The following is a 12,195-nucleotide window of genomic DNA, read 5'->3' as shown; positions in this document are numbered from 1 at the left end:
ACTAATTCTATTTAAGAACAACAATCCAAAGATCAGTTTCCAACTTTGTATGTAAAAATCAAATGGCTGTTTGGCCAACTAATTTGCAGGTATAATCAACAAATTTGTAATTGAAAACCAGTCTTTTAAACCTAAAGAAAGCATTTTAATGCTTATGAAATTGTATTGAAAAAGAAACATTTTTAAGGTGATAAATCTGTGGGAAATATATTCATTGCATTTGGAGTTCATGACAGTATTCTTTTTGTATTCATTTTTTCCTTTAAAATTATCACTTTAACTGCATGACCTAAGAATTATAATCAAGAAAAGAAAATATATGGATGTGTAAACAACTGTAGTTGTGCTCAGTTTATAGTGATGGAAAGTGTATTTTACTTTGATTAAATAAATAATGCTGGAATATTAAAAAATAGACTGGCTATCAATTGTTGTGTGTACTTCTATTTTTTTTTCTTGTGTGGACTTTTTACAAAGTTGTAATCATAATTTAAGTAGTTTTTTTAAAATATTGATTTATTTATTTGAAAGGCAGAGTTAGAGAGAGGGAGAGACAGAGAAATCTTGCATCTGCTGGTTTACTCCCCAGATGGCTGCAACAGCCAGGGCTGGGCCAGGCAGAAGCCAGGAGTCAGGAGTTTATTCTGGGTGTCCCACGTGGGTGTAAGGGCCCAAGCATTTGGGCCAGGCATATTTCTGCTTTCCCAGGCACATTAGCAGGGAGCTGGATCAGAAGTGGAACAGGAGCCGGCACTGTGGCCTAGCAGGTAAAGCTGCCACCTGCAGTGCTGGCATCCCAGATGGGCACCAGTTCGAGTCCTGGCTGCTCCACTTCTGATCCAGCTCTCTGGTATGGCCTAGGAAAGCTGTAGAAGATGACAGAAGTCCTTGGACTCCTGCACCTGTGTGGGAGACCCAGAAGAAACTCCTGGCTCCTGGCTTCAGATTGGCACAGCTCTGGCTGTTGCAGCTACTTGGGAAGTGAACTAGGGGATGGAAGACCTGTAAATCTCTTTCTCTCTGCCTCTGCCTCTCTGTAACTCCTCCTTTCAAATAAATAAATAAATAAATATTTTTAAAAAATTGCCTACATAGGCGCTAACACTGTGGTATAGTAGGTTAAGCCTCCATCTGTGGTACTGGCATCCCATATGGGGATGGCAGGGGTTGGGGGGGCAGTTCGTCTTCAGGCCACTCCACTTCCAATCCAATTCTCTGCTATGGCCTGGGAAAGCAGAGGATGGCCCAAGTGCTTGGGCCCCTAGCAGCCCACATGGAAGACCCGGAAGAAGCTCCTGGCTTCTGGCTTTGGAATGGTCCATATCTAACTGTGGGGCCATTTGGGGAGTGAACTAGCGGATGGAAGAACTTTCTATGTCTCTCCCTCTGTCTTCAAGTCTACCTCTCAAAAAAATTTTAAAAAGTCTTTTGAAAAAAAGCACTTAAAAATTGTCTGCAAAGTAGTCAAAGGAGTGGGTATGCCATGATTTATCTATGATACTATTAGTGGATATTTTCCACTATTACAAATAATACATTTTGTGCATGTGGCTTTTAGAAAAAAATAGCATTTTTTTCTCAATATAAAAATTACTGAGCCAAAAGGCTGTGAGTATTTTATTGGCACATAATCATATTATTTTCTAAAAGATGATACTAAATTACAGTGCTACCAGTAATATAGGAATATACTAATTTTAACACCTCCTCACCAGCAGTGGAATAGTTAAAAGGGAGAAAAATAAAAGACTGACTAGACTAAAAAGTAAAAGAAATCTAATACACATTATATTATATGAGAAATCAATAAACAAGCAAGCATAAAACTCAAGCAATGTAGTGTTCTAAAAAGGCAATAAACATAGACCTGGGTCTATGAAGACTCAATTACAACTCTGATTTTGTATGAATTACTTAACTTTGACCTCGGTCTCTTTAAATGTCAAATGAGAGAGTGGGACTAGACCATAAACTTTGACTCCTCAAAGGACAAGAAACCAGTGCATATATCTCTGAAAATGTAGTCAAGGCTTGGGCCCTTTTCGAAGAAAACAGTTCTACCCCCAGACACTGCAATTTCATGTAAGAGGGTCTATGAGCCTCAGTTTAAGAAATCTATACCAGATGATCTCTAAGGTCCCTTCTCTATCTGAACATTTATCTAAGATTTTATTTTATAGCTCAGTAAAATTTTTCTGGCTAAACAAGTACTTTTTAGTAGATAAAAAATGGCATTTTCATAAATTACTATTCAACAATTAAACTACAGTTATTGGATAGTCAGTATACTTAATTATAACAATGAAAACACGAGTTTCAAAATAAGTAAACTATGACAAATGTTACAATGTATGTGATTTTAAAATAGAAAAATATTTTTATGGATGTACATTTTTATAGTAAATTACAGATAATAAAGATATATAGACATATCTAAATATATATAGATAATATAAATATAGATAAGGATATACATCAATTCATTAGAAGTGCTAAAATTTCAAGCAGAATTAAAGAGAACTTCATCTGTAGCTGCAATATTTTTTATCTTTAAAAAATCAGGGGGACCAAGCGCTGCGGCTCACTAGGCTAATCCTCTGCCTGTGGCGCTGGCACTCTGGGTTCTAGTCCCAGTTGGGGCACCGGTTCTGTCCCGGTTGCTCCTCTTCCAGGCCAGCTCTCTGCTGTGGCCCGGGAAGGCAGTAGAGGATGGCCCAAGTCCTTGGGCCCTGCACCCGCATGGGAGACCAGGAGGAAGCACCTGGCTCCTGGCTTCGGATTAGCGCAGTGCACGGGCCACAGGGCGACGGCAGCAGTGGCCACTGGGGGGTGAACCAACAGAAGGAAGACCTTTCTCTCTGTCTCTCTCTCTCACTGTCTAACTCTGCCTGTAAAAAAAAAAAAAAAAAAAAAAAATCAGGGGCCGGCACTGTGGCACAGTGGGTTAAAACCCTGGCCTGAAGCGCCGGCATCCCATATGGGAGCCAGTTCTAGTCCCGGCTGCTCCTCTTCCAATCCAGCTCTCTGCTATGGCCTGGGAAAGTAGTAGAAGATGGCCCAAGTCCTTGGGCCCCTGCACCCGTGTGGGAGACCCGGAAAAAGCTCCTGGCTTCTGACTTCGGACTGGCGCATCTCAGGCTGTTGCAGTTATCTGGGGAGTGAATCAGTGGATGGAAGACCTCTCTGTCTCTACCTCTCTCTGTAACTCTTTGAAATAAATAAAATAAATCTTAAAAAAAAATAGAAACCTAATGTGAGCTACACGTGATTTCAAATTTTCTGGTACCTACTTCTTTAAAAAAATAAAAATAAACAGTGAAATTAATTTTAATAATTAAAATAATTACATTAAATTTAATATTTAATAATAATCAAGTATATCTAAAATATTTTAACATGCAATAGATATATTTATTAATGGGACAATTTACAATGTGTTTGTACAAGGGCTTTAAAACCCTGTGGTGTGTATTTCACACTTACAGGACATCTCAGTGATTAGTGGCTACCATGCTGGACATTGCAGTTCCAGTTGTTTTTCTTTTTTTTTTTTTAAAGATTTTTTTAAATTTATTTGAAAGGCATAGTTACAGAGAGGCAGAAGCAGAGAGAGACAGAAAGAAAGAGGTCTTCCATATGATGGTTCATTCCACAGATGGCCACAACAGCAGGAGCTGGGCCCATCTGAAGCCAGGAGCCAGGAGCTTCTAGGTCTCCCACATGGGTGCAGGAACCCAAGGACTTGGGCCATCCCCCACTGCTTTCCCAGGCCATAGCAGAAAGCTGGATTGGAAGTGGAGCAGCTGGGACTCCAACCCACGTCCGTATGGGATGTCGGCCCTACAGGCGGCAGTCTTACCCTCTATGTCACAGCACCAGCCCCTTCAGTTGTTTTTCAATAACGCATTAGATTAGGCAATCACATATGTGATAGCCACTTCAGTATGTTAATAAGGCCACCAAAACAGGAGTTAAATTTAGATATTAATCGTACTTCCCTAAATCCAGGAAATGTGTTTGCTCGTTGACTTAAATGTCATGTATTTATGTCAACTCCAACACTCATGAGCCTATTCTTCAAATTTTATCTTTAGAAAGGTCTGTAGAATTTGACAGACGTTAGTAGATGGAATTTGTGTCTTTGAAAATATTACTGAATTCGAGCATGATCTTTGCAAAATCCCTACATCTGTCTTTAACCTTGTGTAGTTGTAGCGTCCAAGGAGATACAACAAAGTTTTTGTGCAATCAACAGCTGCATGAGGGTGGAGATTTCTTCACTTCTGTATTCCCAACCTCAAGATGGCGATTAATATTCTACAAGAGACCTGCTTTTGAGTCAGTAGATTATCCAGAAAAAAAATTGTAATGTAACTATTAATCAGCTTTCTTGAGGTTTTGCATTTATCATGTCTTTTAATGGTTCTATAGTCATCTAGGTATAAATCCATTTATTATCCCATCCTTGATTAATTTTGTAATTTATCTTTGAAAATAAACAATTTACTGAACACCTTTCTGCACTTTGTACCGTGCTGAGAGACTAGTCTGAAAAAACAGGATTTGTTTCTTGGCCAGAAACAAAAGAGTACAGTCTAGTTGGGGAGATAAGACCAATAAACCTGAAACAATTGCGTCCTTGAAACTTCTGACTCTATCAAACACAGAACAATTAAATGCTGAGCTACATAGGACTGACAATAAAAGTAAATGGAGTTCAGAGGCAAGGAAGATTTGCTGGAAGAGCTGAAAAGTGCTTCCGTAATGTGTTTAAATCACTGTATCCGGTTGGTTCTACTGAGAGACCCGTGCAGGGCCTTTGGCTGCTCTACCACAGAGGGGATCTGGTCCTCCCACGCAGCCAGGACCAGAGTGGGAAGGCCCTCTACCTCCATGCATTAATACCACCAAAGGAACGTCTCCCCTCTCACAGAAGCTAAGGGCGCAGAGGCGAGGCACACAGCACTGCCATGGATTGGCTATCACTGCTCTATACCTGTAGTCCCTTTGTGACTCTTTCCTAGAGATTTTACTTCATCCAGTCTATATACATTATTTTTGCTTCTCCTCCTACCCCTAAGCTAAATGATAATGACAGTTGAACACAGTGAGTTTCCTCAAGTGATGCAATGTGAAGTACAGATCTCACAGAAGTACATAGTACTCTCGCCAAATATATTTAAGACAAATCAACACAAGCCTTTAAATCTAGCTTCCAGTTTACAGGATATACTGGAAGAACGAGTTAAACAGTGCTACAAGGAAACTGTCACAGAAATCTACTACATGGATTATTCTATGAGACAGATAACTTGATCTTTGCAAAAAGGATATTCGAGATTAAAAGTGACTTAAGAGAAGTAACAATCAGATGCAATGCGTGGTTTTTGATGGGATTCCTATTTGAATAAACCAATTATAAAAGATGTTTTGGGAATGATTGAGGAAACAGAAAATGGACTGGTATTAAATACTTTTGGGAGTTTATTGTTAATTTTTAAAATATAGTAATGCAATTACAGATATATATGAAAATGCCCTCACTTTTTGGAGATGTTTTGAAATGATGTCCATAATTTATTTTTTAAAAGACTTATTTACTTATTTGAAAGGCAGAGTGTGGAGAGAAAGAGAGAGAGAAAGAAATATCTTTTATTTGCTGGCTCACTCCCCAAATGTCCATAGCATCTGGGGCTAGACCAGGCTAAAGGTAGGAGTTAGAAACTGCATCTGGGACTCACCTGTGGGTGGCAAAAACCTAAATACTTGGGCCATCACCTGCTACCTCCCAGGATGCATTAACAGGAAGCTAGATTGGAAGCAGAGTAGCTGGGACACAAACCAGGCACTCTGATATGGGACACAGGCATTCCAAGTGGTGGCTTAACCTGCTGCACCACAATGCCTGCCCTCATGATTTATTTTTAAATGGATCGGGGAAAAAACATATACCTGGACAAAAATGAAAATATGGCAAAATGTTAGCAATAACTGTATTTAATCTAAGTCTATTAAAATAGTCTATTTTTTTGCTATTTGTAATATTTTCCATAATGAGAAGTAAAAGAAAATACTATTAAGAAATACCTGAGTATACAGAGGAGGCTTGGACTTATTTATTTCCAAATGATTGCATTCCCCAAGTAATCATTGTCAAATACACATTGCCAGTCTTGGAGCAGATCTTGTCAACAGTGATGTTGAAAAGGGTTTTAAAGATGCAGAAAGGAGAAATCAAACACAGACTGCGACTTCTGAATCAATTGTAATTAGCTTAAACCGTCTAATGTGCACAAATGCAGTAGAATTACAACTCTGCTCGATAAGCAAGGGTTCTAACGCAGTGTTAGTAAGAGAACAGTAGAAAGTATATTACTATAAGAAGGGCACTATTTAACTGGCAGCATCAGCTGAGGCCTTCTGTGACTTTTCAGTTCTGTTCCCTCTAGCTGGAATGCCCTTCTTCGTGCTTTTTACAATGGACAGTCCTGTTTGCTTTTGACAACTGAGGATCTGAGCCTCTTGCCTATGTTTGGGAAAATCTTCAACTTGACTTGAGGTGGAAGCCAACGCATTCCTTCCAGTATAAAAGCTGAATATGTCAGTGTGGAGAATTAGTGAGAGCTACTTTTGTGTGTGTGTGTCACTTCTTATATTGGGAGAGGGAGCTTATCTGTCTCTCTCTTCTTCATGAGCGTGGGCTACCCTGTGGCTCAGTTTGATCAACAAAAGGAGTGGAAATGGTGCTGTATAACTTCTAAGGCTGACCCTTAAGATATACAAAGTGTTTAACCTTATTGCTTGGAATGCTACCACTTGGGAGGGAGACACTTCACAAAGTAAACGCCTACCCTGGAAGCCCAATCTACATGAAGCAGCCCCATGAAAAACAATTGCTCAGGCTGAGCTCCCAGCCAGCAGCCAGCCTTGTGAGTGGGTCATCGTGGACCTATCAGGTAGACAAGCCTTCAATAATTTTAGAGACCCGTGGGTGCTCCTTAGAGCAGAACATTCCAGTTGAACATTGGCAGCCTCAGAATATTTAAATACAATAATGGTTGCTGATATTTTAAATCCTAAGATGGTTTGTTATGCAGCAATGGATAATGAAACAAGCAACTACCTACTTACCCAGCTTCCTTTGCAGGAGGGGTAGACATGTGACTTAGGCTAAGCTGATCAGATATCTCTACTCAGGATTTGGTTTAGGACCTAATAACATACAGAAGAAGGAGCCACAGAGAACTTTTCACTGATGGTGAAGTTTGCTGTTGCAGCCAGACTGAACTTCCAAGGCACCAGTAGGGGGCTGTTATCAAAAGGTCAAGGTCAGTGGTTCTGGCAACAGCAGTTTGAGCAGCACCCTCACTAGACCAGATCTCTGATATGACCTGGGAGGGTCTGTAGCTATGTGGACTCTGAGCCTTGTTCTTACCCAGAGAGCTCTGTGAGCTCCCTAACATCATTTAGTAAATTTCTTTTCTTTTTGATCAGTCAATGTTGATGGCTGTTGCTTGTGGCTAGGACCTCTGACATGTATTTAAAAAAGCTGCTTCCTATTTTTTTTTTTCTTAAGATAAACTTCAAAGCTTGTGAATTACTCCTCCTGGAAGCCTTGGCTGACATCTTTTCCCCAGATCACACCTCCAAATTTGTGGGGCTTCTTCTAAACGCTTGCAGGGTCTTGTATGTATCAACAATATTGGTCTTTTTGTATCCACTGGAATTTCAAATTTCCTAAAATACCTACCCTGTAAAAGTGATAACTTTAAAGGAAACAGCTGAAATTTTCATCTCTGTATCTTTAGTGTTAGATAGTGTCTATCTAACATTGGTTGGATGAATGAATAATTGGATGAATGATATCATATGAAATTTAGTGTGTTTAGAAGAGTGACATAAGCCGGCGCCGTGGCTCAACAGGCTAATCCTCCGCCTAGTGGCGCCGGCACACCAGGTTCTAGTCCTGGTTGGGGCGCTGGATTCTGTCCCGGTTGCCCCTCTTCCAGGCCAGCTCTCTGCTGTGGCCCGGGAGTGCAGTGGAGGATGGCTCAAGTGCTTGGGCCCTGCACCCGCATGGGAGACCAGGAGAAGCATCTGGCTCCTGCCTTTGGATCAGCGCGGTGTGCTGGCCGCAGGGCGCCTGCCACGGCGGCCATTGGCCTGCCACGGCGGCCATTGGAGGGTGAACCAACGGCAAAGGAAGACCTTTCTCTCTGTCTCTCTGTCTCTCTCTCACTGTCCACTCTGCCTGAAAAAAAAAATAAAAATAAAAAGAAGAGTGACATAGATAGGCATCATTTCAAAGGTTTCGATTTACCATTCACATTCTTGTAAGAGAGCATTGATAAGGCTCAACTGACAATAAAAATGGAGCAAATTTTATAACATTGCTTTTCAAAAATAACACTGTGAATTCTTTGGTGATACTGCTATCCATAATATAAATGGACTCGTTCTCAACTTAGTAACTGTTTCCTTTTTGTGTATTGCTGGAAAAATTTTCATTGTTATTCCAGTGATGACTTTTATTCTTTTTGATGTAAAAATGTTTAAAGTGTGGGTTTTAAAAATCCATTTAGGTGATATTCTCTAGAGTGCTTTAATCTAACTATGTGAGTAGAAGAGTTGTATAGGAAAATTATTTTAGAAATAGAGATGATAGATACGTATCATGGTGCCTTCAGCCTTTGCTTGTTTAGTGAAGTCATAGCAAACTTATTCTCATTTGAAAAGAGCATGCAATCAAAGATGAATTCAAATATTTAGATGATCCAATTCCAGCTACTGTGTCAGGATTTGACCATTGCATCAGGATCTCCAGGCACTGGGGCACTGGCACCTGTGTCATTTGGAGTTTCACAGGTGATGGGGATATGTACTAAAAGTTCAGAATTAAGACAAGGGGCCACTTATTTTCTTTTGGCTTTAGCTTATAGATCTTCTTGTTGATCTCCGTGTGGTGATGGTAGCCTTTCTGCTCAGTCCGCACCACAGAGAGGGCCACTCGCACAGGGTGACATGCCCCAGTACAGGTGACCTGGAGCAGCCCCTAGTGGGTGCTGTGGGGCAGCTTCTTGGTGTGCTAGCCGCTGGTGAGCCCTTTGTAGCCCTTGCCCTTGGTCACACCAATCACATAGATCACCTCGTCCTGGCCAAATACTTGGTTCAGCAGGATCAGCTGCTCCAGCCCTCCTGGCCCAGTCTAGTTTCTCAGCCAGGGTGCCACCATTCACCTGGCTCTGCGACAGGTGGGCCTGCTTCTGCCATCGAGGAAGCAGGTGCATCAGCATGTGGGCGATGACGTGGATGACCCGGCAGTGCTTCTTCCTGCTGCTGAAGTCCTCCGCTCCTGGCCGATGTCATCCTGCCACTTCCTGCGCTACTTGGTGAAGGCCTTCTTCAACTTGTGCCAGCTCTTATAAAAGTGCCTTTTGCACTCTTCACTGATATACTAAGTAAAGATGGTCTTGAAGGTGTGGAGGCTTCACGGGATCTCCACGTAGCCCACGATGCTTATGTCTACCATGAGTGGGGTCTCCACAAAGGTCACAGCCTCCACAACTTCCTTCTTGTTCAACTTCCTTCTTGTTCTGTTGACCTCCCGCACTATGTGAGTCATGCCGGCCTTGGAGCCCAGGAAGTTGGTGAGGTGCGCGGGCTTGGCAAGTCATCCTTGGAGAAGCTCTTCACTTTCCCCTGATGCCTGCTGCTGCGCTTCCCAGACAAGAAGCCCAGGGACCTATGTCTGAGCGTGGAGAACTTCCAATGAGACATCTCACTGCCAAATCCGCTGGTAGAGATTTACCCAGTGCTTTTATCCTTGCATCAGTATTAAGCACATGGGTAACTCAAATGCTTACCTAATAAATGCACATATGTCTGGACAGCATCAGCACTGTTGCATCTGTGTTACCTTCCTCAGAAAGGCATCCATCTGAGCATCTTGATCTCATGGAGGCACCTACTCAGGGAGACCCAGTTATCCATCCTTTTAACCAATTAGAGAAGCGTTACTACAGCTCACTCCTGCCAGTTCCATCATGCATCAGCCATCTGGATTGGCAGTCATGCACCTTCTGCAGCTCTGAATCTCTCAGGCAGGTAGGGCATCCACTCTCTGCTGGTGTATTTTTTAAGTCTCCCTTTGTTGACCTGGGTTTGTGGATCGCCTCTTTGTATGCTAGCCATTTTGCAGTCCAGCCCCAAAATTCAACCTCAAAACTACTTCTAGAGTACCTATCTGTACTACAAATCTAATTGTGTCATTTATCACCAAAAACACTTCACTAGTTTCTCCCAGCCTGCCTGCATGATAAACACAGAAATCTTATACTTAATAAGATCTTTCATAATTTGCTGTCGGCTTCCTGTCATACTTCTTCAGATGCATTCAATTACTTGGAGCTCCACATTTTTCAATCATGCATGTATTTTCTTTTACCTCTGCCTAGAACACTGTTCCCTTTTCAGTCTGTGTATTGACTCCAAGTCCTATAAGACTTGCTCAGACATCAGCATCTTTGTTCTGACTCACTGTTCTGAAAATGCAGTTGTTCTATGCCCCAGAGCACACTCGGGAACACTAATCACATGGCACCATAATAATTAAGGTCTCTGAAAGTAAATAAAGGTGAAGTCAGGTAACATGAGACGTTGATGTTAACACTATCAAAATTAAGCACACATATTGGTGAGGTCCAGGGAACAATCAGTTAACATCAGTGCTACTCACACTCGAATGTTGAGAATCCTATTAAAATGCAGAAACCAATTTAGCTGGTCTGGGATGGGACTTGAGATATTAATTTTTCTGTTTTTTAATGATTTATTTATTTGAAAGTCAAAATTACAGACAGAGAGAAGAGAGAGAGAGAGAAAAGGAGAAAGAGAGAGAAAAGAGAGAGAGAGAGATCTTCCCTTCACTGATGCTCTCTGCATACTGCTACAATAGCCAAGGCTGGGCCAGAAGCCAGGAGCTTCATTCGAGTCTTGCCATTTGGGTACAGGGGCGAAAGCACCTGGACCATATTCAGCTGCTTTTTCCAGGCCATTAGCAGGGAGCTGGATTGGAAGTGGAGCAGCTGGGGCACGAACCAGTGCCCATATGAAATGCTGTTGCTGTAGGCAGCAGCTTTATCTGCTATTCCATAATGCCGGTCCCAAAATACTGCATTTCTAACGAGCACCCAGGCAATGCCAATGGTACTGGTTGGAGGCGCACCCTGAGTAGCAAAAGTTTACACTACGGAAAGGGCACTATTTTTGGTGCTGAAACTTCTGAAAATTCGGCATGCTGTCACTCCTGCTGAGGAGGGGGCTCGTGGTCTCGCTGGAGAGCTAGGACACATGTCTAAAAAGGCGGACAAGGGTCAGGTAACACTGTGAAGTCCTACTCTCACTGGATCTTTTTTTAAATTTGAGAGGCAACGTGCACACATGGTTGGGGAAGTGGGGGGAAGAGCGAGAGCGAGAGCGAGACTCTTACCAATACTTCACATCACAAACATTATCTACAATGGCTGGGCCTGGGCTGGGCCAAAGGCAGACAATCAATCCAGGTCTCCCTCATGGCCAGCAGGAACCCAATTATTTGAGCAGCTACCGCTGCCTCCCAGGGTCTGCTTTAGCAGGTAGCTGGAACCAGGAGCTGGAGCTGGGTATCAAACCCAGGTGCTTCAATATGGGACATTGGTGACTCAAGTGCTACTCCACATGCCTGCCCCCTTCCCTTTCTCTTTTTAAGGTACAAGAATAGTTACTATTGGGCTGGCACCCAATAGTGACTCACTTGGTTAATCCTCCACCTGTGGTACGGGCATCAAATATGGGTGCCAGGTTCTAGTCCCGGTTGCTCCTCTTCCAGACCAGCTCTCTGCTGTGGCCCCGGGGGGCAGTGGAGGATGGCCCAAGTGCTTGGGCGCCTGCACCCGCATGGGAGACCAGGAAGAAGCACCTGGCTCCTGGCTTCAAATTGGCGCAGTGCCGGCCGTGGTGGTCATTTAGGGGGGTGAACCAATGGAAGGAAGATCTTTCTCTCTGTCTCTCTTTCTCACTTCTAACTCTGTCAAATAATAATTTAAAAAATAAATAAATAAAAGAATAGTAACTATTGCCTCTGCTGTTTCATTTTACTATAAGGTTCAGTTAACATACCAGATCAGTCAACAACTAGACATTGGAGACAAGCAATTT

At 42.3% G+C, this 12,195-nt stretch overlaps 1 pseudogene; it reads right to left on the bottom strand.

Moving 5' to 3' along the window:
- Positions 1 to 8,881: 8,881 nt before the first annotated feature.
- Positions 8,882 to 9,777, bottom strand: LOC133772342 (large ribosomal subunit protein uL3-like; annotated as a pseudogene).
- Positions 9,778 to 12,195: the final 2,418 nt, after the last annotated feature.

The sequence above is a fragment of the Lepus europaeus genome, chromosome 13, assembly GCF_033115175.1.
Source record: "Lepus europaeus isolate LE1 chromosome 13, mLepTim1.pri, whole genome shotgun sequence".
In the NCBI taxonomy this organism is placed as follows: domain Eukaryota; kingdom Metazoa; phylum Chordata; class Mammalia; order Lagomorpha; family Leporidae; genus Lepus; species Lepus europaeus.
This window is presented reverse-complemented; position numbering and strand designations above follow the sequence as displayed.